This window comes from Tasmannia lanceolata, unplaced genomic scaffold, assembly GCF_043159265.1.
Source record: "Tasmannia lanceolata isolate RefF3 unplaced genomic scaffold, GAP_Taslan_0.1 ptg000018l, whole genome shotgun sequence".
Classification (NCBI taxonomy): domain Eukaryota; kingdom Viridiplantae; phylum Streptophyta; class Magnoliopsida; order Canellales; family Winteraceae; genus Tasmannia; species Tasmannia lanceolata.
In genome coordinates, this window is record NW_027518695.1 from 28,722,756 (window position 1) to 28,737,492 (window position 14,737).

Here is a 14,737-nt window from a genome sequence, read left to right on the forward strand (position 1 = left end):
CCATTGAGAGATTCTGAAGGCATCTTCTTTTCCTTTCTTTTAGGGAATAGTCTTCTTTATTATCTTTCTCTTGGAGGAGAAAGGTCTTCTCTCCATCTTGAATCTCCAGGAAGAGATTCTAAAGGAATCTTCTTTTCCTTCCATTTGCAGAACCCGACATCTTTATCATTACTCTTCCGGAGGACAAAGGTCTTCTCCCTTTTGAGACTACAAGAAATGATTCTAAAGGGATCTACTTTTCCTTCCTTTTGGGGAACCATCATTTTTATCATTTTTCTACTGAAGGAGAAATGTCTTTTACCTTTTGAGGCTTGGGTAAGAGATTCTATAAGGATGCTCTTTTACTTCTTTTTGGGGAACCATCATCTTTATGATCTTTCTCCGGTAGGAGAATGGTCTTCTCCCTTTTAGGTCTCTCTGCAGAGATTATAAAAGGATCTTCTTTTCCTTCCTCTTAGTGAACCATCATCTTTATCTTCTCCTTGAGAAGAAAGGTCGTCTGTTGAAAGATACTCTAAAGGGAACTTCTTTTACTTCCTTTTGGGGAACCGTCATCTTTATCATCTTTCTCCGTTAGGAGAAAGGTCTTCTCCTTTTTAAGTCTCAAATAAGAGATTCTAAAGGGATCTTCTTTCCCTTCCTTTTGGGAAACCGTCATGCTTATCATCTTTCTCCCTAAGGTGAAAGGCCTTCTCCCTCTTGAGTCTCCATTAAGAGATTCTGAAGGGATCTTCTTTTCCTTTCTTTTAGGGCACCATTTTCTTTATCATCTTTCTCCTGGTAGAGAAAGGTTCTCCATCTTGAGTCTCTAGGAAGAGATTCTAAAGGGATCTTTTCCTTCCATTTGCAGAACCGTCATCTTTTTCAATACTCTCCCGGAGGAGAAAGGTCTTCTCCCTTTTGAGACTACAAGAAATGATTCGAAACGGAACTTCTTTTCTTTCATTTTGGGGAATCTTCATTTTTGTCATTTTTTCACTGAGGCATAAAGGTCCTTTACCTTTTCTGGATCGGGGAAGAGATTCTATAGGGATCATCTTTTCGGTCTTTTTGGGGAACCGGGATCTTAATGTTCTTTCTCCAGTTGGAGAATGGTCTTTTCCCTTTTAAGTCTCTATGAGGAGATTTCTAAAGGAATCTTCTTTTCCTTCCTCTTCGTGAACTATCCTCTTTATATTCTCCTTGAGGAGAAAGGTCTTCTGTAGGAAGAGACTCTAAAGGTTATCATCGTTCTCCCGAAGGAGAATGGTCTTATCTGTTTTAAGTCTCTATGAAGAGATTCTAAAGGGATCTTCTTTTCCTTCCTTTTAGGGAACCGTCATATTTATCACCTTTCTCCCAAAGGAGAAAGGTCTTGAGGCTCAAGGAAGATATTCTAAGGGGATCCTCTTTTCCTTCCTTTTGGAGAACCGTATCATCTTTCTCCTGAAAGGGAAAGGTCTTTTCCCTTTTAAGTCTGTAAGAAGATATTCAAAAGGGATCCTCTTTTCTTTCCTCTTAGTGAACCATAATCTTTATCATCTCCTTGAGGAGAAAGGTCTTCTGCAGGAAGAGACTCTAAAGGGAACTTCTTTTATTTCCTTTTAGGAAACCGTCATCTTTATCAACTTTCTCTGTTAGGAGAAAGGTCTTCTCCGTTTTGAGTTTCATATAAGAGATTCTAAAGGGATCTTCTTTCCCTTTTGGAAAACCGTCATGCTTATCATCTTTCTCCCTAAAGAGAAAGGTACTCCCTCTTGAATCTCCATGAAGAGATTATGAAGGGATATTCTTTTCATTTCTTTTAGGTAACCGTCATCTTTATCATCTATCTCTAGGAGAAGAAAGGCCTCCCTTTTAAGTCTCCATGAAAAGATTCCAAAGGGTTCTTTTCCTTCCTTTTGAGAAACTGTCTTTATCACCGTTCTCTCGAAGGAGAAAGGTCTTCTCCCTTTCAAAGCTCAAGGAAGAGATTCTAAGGGGATCTTCATTTCATTCATTTTGTTCCTTTTGTAGAACCGTCATCTTTATCATCTTTCTCATACAGGAGAAAGGTCTTCTTTCTTTTCAGTCTTTAGGAAGAGATTCTAAAGAGATCTTCATTTCATTCCTTTTGGGGAACATGCATCTTTATGATCTTTCTCCCGTAGGAGGATGGTCTTCTCCCTTTTATGTCTCTACGATGAGATTCTAAAGGGATTTTTTTCCTTCCTTTTGAAAAAACCGTCATCTTTATCATCGTTCTCCCGGAGGAGAAACATTTTCTAAGTCTCCAGGAAAAGATTCCCTAGGGATCTTCTTTTCGTTTCTTTTAGGGAACCGTCATATGTATCATCTTTCTCCCAGAGGAGAAAGGTCTTCTCCCTCTTGATAAGAGATTCTAAATGGATCTTCTTTTCATGCCTTTTGGGGAACCATCATCATTATTCAAGGAAGAGATTCTAAATTGATCTTTTTTTCCTTCCTTTTGGGAGCCGTCATCTTTATTATCTTTCGCTCAGAGGAGAAAGGTCTTCACTGATTCAAAAGGGATCTTCGTTTCCTTTCTTTTGGGGAACCGTCATTTTTATTACCTTTCTCCTTAAGGAGAAAGGTCTTCTCCCTTTTGAGTCTCAAGAAAGATATTCTAAGGGATCTTCTTATTCTTTCTTTTAAGGAACCATCATCGTTTTCATCTTTCTCCTAGAGGAGAAATGACTTCTCCCTCTTAAGTTTCAAATAAGAGAGTTTAAAGGGATATTTTCATTCCTTTGCGGTAACCGTCATCTTTATCATCTTTCTCCCCGAGGAGAAAGACATCCCTTTCGAGTCTTTAGGAAGAGATTCTAAAGGGATCTTTTTTTCCATCCTTTTGGGGAACCGTCATCTTTATCATTTTTCTTATAGAGGAGAAAGGTCTTCTCCCTTTTGAGGCTCTAGGAAGAGATTCTAAAGGGATCCTCTTTTGCTTCCTTTTGTAGAACCGTATCATCTTTCTCCTGGAGGAGAATGGCCTTCTCCCTTCAAGCCTTTAAGAAGATATTTTTAAGGGATCTTCTTTTCCTTCCTTTTGAGGAACAATCATCTTTAACCTCTTTCTCACGGAGGATAAAGGTCTTCTCCCTCTTGAGTCTGTAGGAAGAGATTCTGAAGGGGTCTTGTTTTCCTTCCTTTTCAGGAACAGTCATCTTTATCATCTTACTCCAGGAGGAGAAAGGTCTTTTCCCTTTTGAGGCTCCGAGAAGAGATTCTGAAGGGATTTTCTTTTCTTTCCTTTTGAGGAACCATTATCTTTAACATCTTTTTAAAGGAGACGAAATGTCTTCTGCAATCATCTTTAACGTCTTTCTTAAGGAGGCGAAAGGTCTTCTACCTTTTGAGTCTCCAAGAAGAGATTCTAAAGGGTTCTTCTTTTCCGCTCTTTTGGGGAACCATCATCTTTATCATTTTTCTCATGAACGAGAAAAGTTCTTCCTTTTGAGGATCTCGAAAGAGATTCTAAAGGGATCTTCTTTATCTTCCTTTTGGTGAACCGTCATCTTTCTCTCAGAGGACAAAGGTCATCTCCCTCCTAAGTCTCTAGGAGGAGATTCAAAAGATATCTTTTTCTTCCTTTTCGAGAAACATCATCCTTATCATCATTGATTTGGAAAAAGCGTATGATAGGGTTCCCAGGAGTGTTATGTGGTGGGTCCTTGAAAGGAAAAAAGTGCTTACTATATATGTTGATGTCATTAAGGATATGTACGATGGAGCAATAACTAGTGTTAGAACCACGGATGGCATGTCTAGTGAGTTTCCAATTACAATAGGATTGCACCAAGGATCAGCTCTAAGCCCTTATCTTTTTATGCTAGTTATGGATGAGCTTACGGAGGGTATCCAGGATGAGGTGCCGTGGTATATGTTATTTGCAGATGATATAGTATTAATCGACGAAACCAAAGCAGGGTTAAATGCTAAATTAGAGTTATGGAGAACTACTTTGGAATCTAAAGGTTTTAGACTGAGTAGGACTAAGACAGAATATATGGAATGCAACTTTAGTAATGTAAGGAGGCGGGACGAGGACATAGTAAATATGAGTGGGTAGGAGGTACCTAAGAGGGATATATATCGATATCTTGGTTCAATTCTACATAAGGAAGGAGAGACTGAAGAGGATGTTAATGATAGAATAAGAGCAGGTTGGTTGAAGTGGAAGCTTGCCTCAGGAATTTTGTGCGACCGTAAAATCCCTACCAAGTTGAAGGGAAAGTTTTATAAGACAGCTGTGAGGCCAGCCATGCTGTACGGCTCAAAATGTTGGGCCACCAAAAAGCAGCATGTGCATAAGATGAGTGTAGCGGAGATGCGAATGCTTAGATGGATGTGCGGCCACGCAAGGTTAGATAGAATTACAAATGAAAACATTCGTAAAAAGGTGGGAGTGGCTCCAATCGAGGAGAAGATAAGAGAGCACTGCTTAAGATGGTTTGGACATATCCAACGTAGGCCTTTGGATGCTCCGGTGAGAAGAGGTGACTCGTGCCAAATTGAGGGAGTAAAAAGAGGTAGGGGGTAGACCGAAAACAACATGGGTAGAAACAGTGAGGAAAAACTTGATAGCTAGGAACATAACAGAGAACATAACCTTGGATAGGATAGAATGGAAGAAAATGATCCACTTAGAAGAGCCCAACTAGAACCAGTATTAGAGCCGGGTAGATCCCTTTTACCTTCTTCATGAATTTTCTTTCTAAAGGATTCATTTAGCCGACCCCAACTAGCTTGGGGCAAAGGCTTTGTTGAGTTGAGTTGAGTTGAGAGGGGTTCGTCGCTACTGCCATCTAAACTGACCAAAATGAGATTTCTCCCACCAGGCGGACCAGAGAGGCAGTAGAAGACCTAGCCCGGTCGATCACCGCCATGGCCGATCGAGGTAAGTCTCAGAATCTTTCTTTTGTATTCTAGTTTATTTGCACGGATCTATTTGCACATTAATTTAAGATCTTAAGATTAACATCTTCATTAACGTCACTGACTTTTCATGATTCTCGATCATATAATACCAACTACAACAGTTTCCTACACTGTCTACTTACAAATACTTTTGAAAAAAAACAGAAAAACACCAACCTGATGTCACTCTCTCCTCAACTAGACATAGCACTACCTAAAACTCTTTTCACTACTTACAATTACTCCTGAGAAAAACAGAAAAACGCCAATCTCATTTGAAAGCGAACTCCAAGATTAGCCTCAATTCTTGCAATTTCATTCTCATCATCTCCTGTCGTTATCAATCATTAATATATTTTAGAATAACAGAAATGTTTTTGTCATTATATATTTACAAATTAATGGGAATCAGATGATGTCATGAGGTATCCAATAGCCTCGACAAATACTAATTTATTTATCAATATCATTACTAATTTTAGTATTCATTTTGAAAATTGGGTTTATGAATGAAATGGTTCTTGTTGAAAGAAGTGGTTGTCCCTCTCTCTCCACTCTACAAAAAGCACCCATTTTCAGATATGCCAGAACCATAGAGAAGATTTGTTCCCTTCAAACGGGAACATAAGAAGGTAACTTTCAACATTTTCATATATTTTCCTTATTTTTCTTATTACATTATAATTTTTGTGGCTGTTGCTGTTTTACAGGTGAAGATAATTACTTCCAAGGTTTTAACGACACTTGAAACCTTCAAAATTTAGGTAGCATTAAACTTTTCTTTCCTTCCATTTACGAACTACGTGTTTTGTTGGGAAGCGCTTCTTGGAAAGAAGGTGAACCGAATAGGTGTTTTTTGTTTCATATAAATGAATTTTGACATGAAGCAAATTGTTATCCTATTCTCTATTAGTGAGGTACAGACAAATAGTTTGCATGGTGAATCTTAGAGGGGCCGAAGCCCGCTCTAAAGCCTCACTCACTGGCAGACAGATGGATTTTATCATAGCAAAAGGTAGTTTATACATGCCAATTTAAAACAGTTTATGACTGACCAGATTACATCCAGAATTGGTTGCTGAGTTGTGTTGATCACAGTAAGATTTCAAGGTCAAATTCCTTTTTATGCACATCCACTTGAGAACTTAAGGAATCTCCCGTCAGATTATGATTTCTTTGTTACATCTACATCAAAACACATTAGAGCATGTCTCTATACACTTGAGCAACACCCCGTCCCACTTTCCCTGCATCACTCATGCATTATATCTTTTCTTAGATCAAAGGTCTTATGGTTTTTCAGGCTACCAAGAGAAATTTATCTTCAACAATTGTTCGTGTGGATAATAACATAATTGGGTGTGATGTGCTTAATGCTGCTACAAGAGATGAAGTGTGATTGGTTAGTAGCTGAATATATTTGATTTTTTTTTTCTGTTTTGGGCAGACCATCAACATTTCTAGAAATTCAAGTAACGATTTTTTTAGGGAAATGTTATCAGCACTACTGTATTTTGATGAGGGCACTCCTCACTTTATTAAAGGTACGGTATGGTCCGCACCATAGGATGATCCCAACCGTCCATTAGATGGGCCACAGCCAAAATAGGTTGTGGCCCAAAAGTCATTTCCATAGGTTAGATCGGACACCATACCATACTTTTAATAAAGTGAGGAGTGCCCTAATCAAAATACAGTAGTGCTGATAACATTTCTCTTTTTTGATAGGTGGTTCAACTCCAAGGAGATCTGAGAGGGTTTGGCATCGATGTTGAAGAGGTTCATCGTCAAGTCCAAAATTTGGTGATCTATCTTTATTTTACTTAGTGTTGACCTTTTTCTTTAATTTAAAAATTCAAAATTTATTTATTTACTTTATGCGAAAAGTCGTATATATATTTTAAAAGTTACAATTAAAGAGAAGTGTATCTTAAATATCTTCAATTCCTATAAATATTTGTACATACACTCATGCTTTTAAGTTTTTTCTTTTTCCCAATTTATTCCGCAAACATGAGGCATGTTCTCAAGGGTTTTGGGCTGTTTAAGTGCATGTCCCCTTAGAGCGGACAAGTTGTATCATGGAGGCATATGCTAGAGAATCCATTTTCACCGTTGATTCGTCAAATGCAGGGGCGTTATTTTCCTTAAGGTTTAGATCAATGCCTCGACTCAACCGTAAGTCATTCTCTCTCTTTACTATTTGATTCTTTGTATTATTTTTGGTTCGGTTACGTGTGGATTATTTGTGTTGTTTAGTATTATTATAATCTGAAATTCCAGTGTATTTTTACCAACACTTGGTAGGATATATAGATTTTCTATCAATTTGAATAACTACTCTTTGTCAGAAAAGTGAAGAATGATTTTATACTTTGTTGCATCTCAGGAAGCAAAAACTGGGGAGCAAAGTGAAAAGTAGGGTGTACTCATGCAACAAACTTTAAATCCTCTGCAGTGTTCTTGTCTTCCTTGCATAGATCTTAATGTGGATCCTTACTGTAGTTTGCATTGAACCTAACCTCTAAAATTAGATAATGTTTTGTAGTACGGTGGTATATTTTAGTTTGCTTGGTTTCATTAAATAAGAGCTGTTTCAACATGGTTCCAACAGTTCCTTAGATGTTATGATGTGTACATTTAGCTTACGGAATTTTTAGAACCGAGAAAAGCTCTTCTAGTGGATGTTATGATTTACATAGAATACACAGATTTTTTGTACCTAATTTTCGGGATTTTTCTTAATTTAAAGTATTTAAAAAAAATATATATATATATATATATATTTTTTTTAAAATTATTTCACACTTTTATCAAACTTCATGAAAATTTTCTAAAGGATCCATTAGCCGACCCCAACTAGTTTGGGTCAAAGGCTTGGTTGAGTTGAGTTGAGTTGTATTTTACACTGTTAGAACCGCCAGCAAAAGTTCCTTTGCTCTGTTTGTGATGCAGGACCGCGAAGAGAAATTGAGGAAAGGGGATAGAATTAGAAGAATAGGGGAAGAAGAGACAAAAATAACCTGAAGAAGAGACGAATTTAGGGAGAAGTAGAAGAAGAAGAGAAGAATAGACGAATTTAGGGAGAGGAGAAGAAATCAGAAGAGTGAAGAAGAAAATCAGAATTAGAGGGAGAAGAATCTTTATTCAATATCAATCAAAGTTACAAAATAAATTGTAAAGAGGCCTATATATAGGCAAATAAACAACCTAGGAAATAGTAACCTACTAAAACATGAACTCTTAAAGAAGCCTACTAAAATAAGAACTCTAAATAACCAAATGACTAAAATACCCCTAATAAAATACTAATTGGCAAATATGGCACTTACTTAGGCCTAATATTTGCATCATTCTCCCCCAGTTGAAAAGAACTCGCCCTCGAGTTCTAGTCCGCCTGGTCAAATATTAAAATAATCCAATGAAGCAGAACAAGGCGCAATCTGTCTGAAGCAATCCTGATGGCTAATGCTCAAGACAGCAATGAAATTGGTTTGAAAGGCTGGCGGCGGAATATGGAAGAAAACATCCATGCAAAATCATCAAAATACAAGTCTTTCGTGAGAATCAGGGAAGATGGCAATGTACTCGTCATGGATCGGCGTGATCGGCAAAACAGCTATGGGTGGTACCGATCGGTGAACATCCTCCACATAATCAACATCAACTGGTAGCTCAGTAGGCGCAGGAGAATCAACATGAAAGTCATCCGCTGGTATCTCATCAGGCTCAATAGAATCAATGATAAAATCAGCATCTAGGACTGAAGCTGGGGCAGTGATGTCAGGCTGATGGACCTCATGATCAATCTGCGGAACAAGATGATCTGTGTCGGCACAAGTCTCGGCAATCTGATCAATCGGCGTAAATATAGGGCAATCCTCTGTAATATGCTCGCGATCATCTGTCTCAGGTAATGGCTCAACAGTCATGTCACTCGACTCTGACTCAGGATGAATCAAGGGAAAAACCTCACATGGATCCACCACAATATTTGCCTTAGAAGTGTGAAGCTGTCTCTGCTCACGTATACGACGCACTGAATTTTCAGCTATAATTTTAGCTTCGCATATATAATGACGGTCTTCTTTTAAGTTGTTCAAGGAGGGCTTCGACTTTACTTTCAACACTACACATCACTCTATATTCTCGCTCATGATTCAATCTCTGTTGATTCAAATAGTCGATCGCATAAATATTCATAAACGCATCATGAACATCCTCCCAACGACAGATTGGTTGCTCACGTCTTCTACGACGGTTCGTTTCAATGTGGCTCCATGAGCATCGGGCTTGTCGTCGCACAGTTTCTTTAGCCCAATAGATAGTCTGGCAGTGATCACGACCATTGTACTCATGATATGCGTCTAGGGCATCAATCCAATGTAAACATGCATCCTCATAATAGCGAAAGTGAGTGCGGCCATTCCAATAGCTTTCGTCGTACCCATCAAAATATGGAACATAGGGCGGAGCCATTGGGTTCGGCGTCGAGAACTGAAATCAACCGTCTGATTTGTTTGTCATGTCGAATGGAATACAACGCCTGCCTCGGATCTCAAATCGAATGACGAAAAGGTGTTGACCGGATGATGGCACGTAATCGACGGCTGAGATTGCTCCTGAAATTGTGCTGAAAGTCACTTTCTGCTGCTGAAACTGATATGGGTGTGCTCTACTAATCAAGTACTTCAACTTTCGTGTTGAAGTCGCGGGCCAATTTCGAGCGGAAATAACCCGAAAACAAGAGAAGCTAGATGGAGAGGAGAGAGAAAAAGAAACTCTATTTCTATTTTTTTTTTCTTTTCTTTTTTTCGAATTTTTTTTTTCCTTTCTGAATTTTATTTTTTTTAGGTGTCTAAAGCTAAAAGGAGGGGGTGTCAAATCTAAGTAGTACTAATATGAGGAGGGGTGCCCGAAGGAAGAAAGAGGGGGCTAGTAAAAGTAGTCTTGGTTTTCTTTCGTTGCCTTGAACTACAAGTTACCAGGTACTTGTGTCACTTACCAAATAGAAAATAAAGAGCAGCTTACCTTTTAATAATAACCTATAAAAAATTCTACTTTGGACCCACATAAACTTTAGGCAAGAAATTACATAATGTTACGATGCCCTCTTTCCTTCTCAAAAAGTTATACTTACTTTTTTTTGGCAGAGAGTTTGGTGTAGAAGGCACGAATTACGATACCCTGTTTATTTGTTCCTTTATGGTTACTTGTCTGACAAGTCACCCTTTCCAAGTCACTATTGAGAGAAGGCAGCGTCACCGCTTTTCTAATTTTCTAATCACAAAAGTAGAAATTGCCTTCTGGGTTTTTTCTCTTTCCATGAAACAGCAACTGATAATTCTCCTTGTTGGATCTTGAGGGTGATTATCTGCAGGTTTTTTTGGGATCACATAAACTAAGAAAACTGGGACTGGTTTACTATGGAAGTGGGGCTGAAACAGAGAGGGTAACAGGCAAGGAAAGACTGGGTTTGTGGTGTTGAGAGGTGGATGATCTCAAGTTGGGCCGAAGATGGGTTGCCAAAAACTGGTTCGGTTGGTGAACTGATTCTTTAGGGTTCGGATTATTGGAGCAGCTACGAAGTGGTTTTCAATGGCTGATAAAAAAAAAGGGGATAGGTTGCAGGTTTTCAAAACTGATATTTTTTTCCTTCAATCTGCAATACACATATGCAAGTGGGGGCTGGGTTATGGCTGAAAGTTAGGGTTCTTGAAGGATGATTGGGTTAAAGAGATGACGGTTAGGGTTTCAAAAGGTTGAAGACAACCGAGTTGACTGGGTGAGTCAACCCAGCACCAAGATAAACACCTTCTTCGCTGATTTTCTTTGCAGATTTTTCGGCAAAACACAAGAATCCATGACCTTCTGCTCTGATACCAATTTGATGCAGCACCGTGAAGGGAAATAGAAGAAAGGGGAGAGAAATAGACGAAAGGGGGTAGAAGAAGAAGAAGAGAATAGAAGGAGAAGAATAGAAGAATAATAAGAAGAGAAGAATAGACGAATTTAGGGAGAGGAGAAGAAATCAGAAGAGGGAAGAAGAAAACCAGAATTAGAGGGAGAAGAATCTTTATTAAATATCAATCAAAGTTACAAAATAAATTGTAAAGAGGCCTATATATAGGCAAATAAACAACCTAAGAAATAGTAACCTACTAAAACATGAACTCTTAAAGAAGCCTACTAAAATAAGAACTCTAAATAACCAAATGACTAAAATACCCCTAATAAAATACTAATTGCAAATATGCCACTTATTTAGGCCTAATATTTGCATCAGTTTGGTTGCCCAAAAGCCGGGTTAATCCATATATTTTAGTTAGTTTTGGGGTGCCATGTCAGCCGAATACCCTGTTTGGTTGCCAAACCAAAATTAAAACCCTGGAGGACTACCTGCTTCGTCGGGTGAATGTTGTCCTAAGCAGTATCCTTGTTCAAATGTAATTTTGAGTCCGATAATCAGTTTAGCACCCACAATCAATTGTTATAATCATAAGACCCTGTTCGTTTCAGATTGTGAAAACCGATTGTCAGCACCAAGCAGATTATTGTACCCAAAATTATGTTTCATTTTGAGTCTAATAATTGGTTGGGGGTTCAAAATTGGCTTCCACAAACTGAAACGAATTTTACAAAGAATCAGAGTGGATTCCTGGAAATCAGCCCATTCACTTTTCGATGAATGGTTGAGATTATTAGCCTGACTGAAAAATAAGGTTTTTTAATCTCAGCCCTTCACAAAAAAGTGAATACTGATGAATACTGATTTTGGAAAACACACACAGGCCATGTATGGCAACTATGAAGGGGGTCCCACTGTACTTTTTGAAAAATACTGGATGCCAAACGCACACAGTATATAAAAACTCTTGATTGGTAACCTTTTGTTTAGATGGTTGTCATTTATTTTCTTCATTGTCAATGTTTTGGTGATTCCATTCAATTAAAAGCTTTAATAATACCCATTTCATGCTAGTTTGATTCATGGTCTCTTACGCACTTGATCGATACCCATTCTCTGCTTTTGGATGCTCTATGTGTCTTGATATGTCTCAGAGGAAATTTTGTACAAGATTAAGTGTAAGTCCTCGCTTAATTGTGCCTTGATATGCTGTATTCTTAATGAATTTTTAGAATGTAATTGACATTGAATTTGGATTTCATGCAGCTATGCCTAAGGTTCAGTGGGTTCTTTCTAATTTTTACTTGGTTGTTGAAAATATAGATTACAGGGGTGAGACATGGAACTGATGCATTTGTGAAAATCGTAGCAGGTTAAATTCAATTGACACGCAAGAATTCTGCTCTTCGGAACAATTTACGAACTCTTTTTCTTCATAACTGGAAAACAACAGTTCAGACATATCTTCTAATGTAAGTACACAACTGGAGTTTGCTTTTTACAGATCCGGTTATTAGGATGGAAGACCAAACGTCTTTTTCCAAAGCTGTTGGGGATATATTAGAGCAGCATTAACAATCGGCAAAATGGGGGACATGCACATTGGGAAGCTAGGACGGCTACAGGGGTGGGCATATGGACAATAAACAATGAGTCTGGAACTTTTTGTATTTCATTCTAGTTATTTATCTTTCTTGTATGATTATAAGTTTTTTATTTCAAATTTAGTGAAAGCTGGCCAGAGTGATGTTTGCTTTGTAGACATGCCTCCATGCATTTACTTATGTATGTTTCCTTGCTTTCTTGTAAATATTAAAAAAAATGAACCCTTATGTTTAAAAATTTTTTTTTTTTTTTTGCACAGGAAGTCAGGCTATATTAAAGAGGAAAATCAAATATTAGAATGTGATATTGGCTGAAGTTTCTTGCAGGTATATTTCGTTGGTCTGGACCGTCTGGTTATGAAACCACCGAAAAAGTGAAAGACTACTGAATTTCAGTTGGGACTGTTTACTATCTGTCCTAATTATTTGATTAGAGGTTTTATTTGCATTAGCTCATGGATCTATTGTTTGGCAAGATCCAAGGAAGTTTGCTTTTGTTACCACTCCAAGGAGGAAGAGAAGAAAGAAAACCTGCGGAGAGTCAGATGATTATGTGAGTTTCAGTGTTTGTTTGATTAGATTTTATTATATTTTCAGGGTTGCTTGTTAGGTGAACTTGAGTTCAACATTTTTATCACCTGGTATTCAAATTTCTTTGTTGATTGGTGGATTTATGATCCCCAAAGAAGATTGCCTATTTTCTGTATATTGCCTGGTTTATGAAAACATTCATCCTTTAATGAATACATGCTAAAATAACCAAATTATTATGTGTTGAAGGGTATTTTGGTCATTTAACATTACTATAAGATTATCATAGTCCCTTTTGAAATGATGGTACACGAACACTCTTTTTTTTTTTTTCACAACTGATTGTTGAAGTATGGCATGCAGCATGAATCATGTAGGTAACATCAAGATTGTCTACAAGATCAACTGTTTCAAAGACTGTTTCAAGATTGTTGGAAGTTGATAATAGAAATGGGACTGATCTAGGGCTTACTCGAAGCCAAAATGGTGCTACTTGAACCCATATTTGGTCAAACTCAAATTAGTGCTACTCGAACCCAAATTTTGGTTAGTCGAACCAGATAGAGTAACTCTCGAACCCAAATGGTATGTATTGTTAAAACTTGCAGAATGAGAATAAAATTGTAAAAAATAGATTGTAGTTATCGATTTGACGAAAGCCCTTTGTAGAAATCAGATTGTTGAAGGAAGAAGAGTAGCCCAAACAGGTGTTGGCTCTTCGGCATAAGTCAAGGGTTTGCTCCCCTGAGACGAGTGTTCGAATCCCACCCGGACTTACCCTGATGAACGTGGTTTGTGGGCCACTGCATGCATCCTCCCCCTACGTTGCAACTTGGGTAGGGTTTACCCGATCCGCATCAACTCAACCCGAAAATAACACGGGTCAAGTTAGAAATCATGGGTCTTAGGTTGGGTCGGTTTTTAGATTGAAACACCCAACCCAATCTGTGGTCGTTGGGTTTAAAGAAATAGAAAACCCAAAAGCCGACCTTACTTATACAGTTGTACTATGAATCACTTAAATATCTAATGAATAACATGACAAATTATTTTCCAATATTTTGATCTAATTGTAAACACTGATGTGGTCATGTTTGTGATATGGAAAAATAGTTTCCTTCTTAAATTTATACACTTGATTACTTAAATTTAGGGATTTTTGGTGTGAGATTTGTTGTTTTCTACAATCTTAGAAATTCATCACTAACCTACGCTAAAAAAATAAAAACCCAACCCGAGAAACTATCTCACTTAGGGTTGGGTTTGTGAATATCGGGTTTTCCCATAAAAATTAGACCCGGCCCGAGATAGTTTATTGGGTAGGGTTCTTGAAAACCCGAACTGTCCAACCCAAGTTGCAACCCTAGGCTCTAGTCCACGTGCAATCGCTGACTGGTCCACTTCGAATCACCTTAAAACTGTGCTCATATAAGGAATGGAGCGGAGGATCAAAGAATGAGAGAAATCTAAATTTTCAATGTAAAACCAGTATGTTTCCATCTGTATAGAAATCTGCAAATAAGAGTGATGCTCTCTCTCTCTCTCTCTCTCTCTCTCTCTCTCTCTCTCTTATAGAGAAGAAAATCGCCCTTGAGAGGAGAACCGCCCATTAAAGAGAGCAAAACATCTCCTTCTCCAACAGTCACTTTTTGTGGTTGTTAGTGAATCTGAAACAGTTCAAAAATGATAATATGAATTAAAGATGGTAATTATAGAACCGTTTTAGAAATAAAATCCGCTTAGGAGTTAATAGAAAAAACAAACACTATTTTGTCCAAAAAGTTATTTTTTATTT

The 14,737-nt window shown here is 37.8% G+C and overlaps 1 long non-coding RNA gene across 3 annotated transcripts; it reads left to right on the plus strand.

The window, feature by feature from the left end:
- Positions 1-3,629: 3,629 nt before the first annotated feature.
- On the plus strand, positions 3,630-13,083 carry LOC143851771 (uncharacterized). Of its 3 annotated transcripts, XR_013236501.1 has the most exons (5): positions 3,630-5,531; positions 5,610-6,301; positions 6,628-6,702; positions 7,033-7,077; positions 12,180-13,083. It is a non-coding gene; the product is annotated as an uncharacterized LOC143851771 (long non-coding RNA). The 3 variants fall into 3 exon arrangements; XR_013236502.1 differs by lacking the exons at positions 3,630-5,531; positions 5,610-6,301 and having other exon boundaries at positions 6,421-6,702; positions 12,180-12,738; positions 12,888-13,083; XR_013236500.1 differs by lacking the exons at positions 3,630-5,531; positions 5,610-6,301 and having other exon boundaries at positions 6,419-6,702.
- Positions 13,084-14,737: the final 1,654 nt, after the last annotated feature.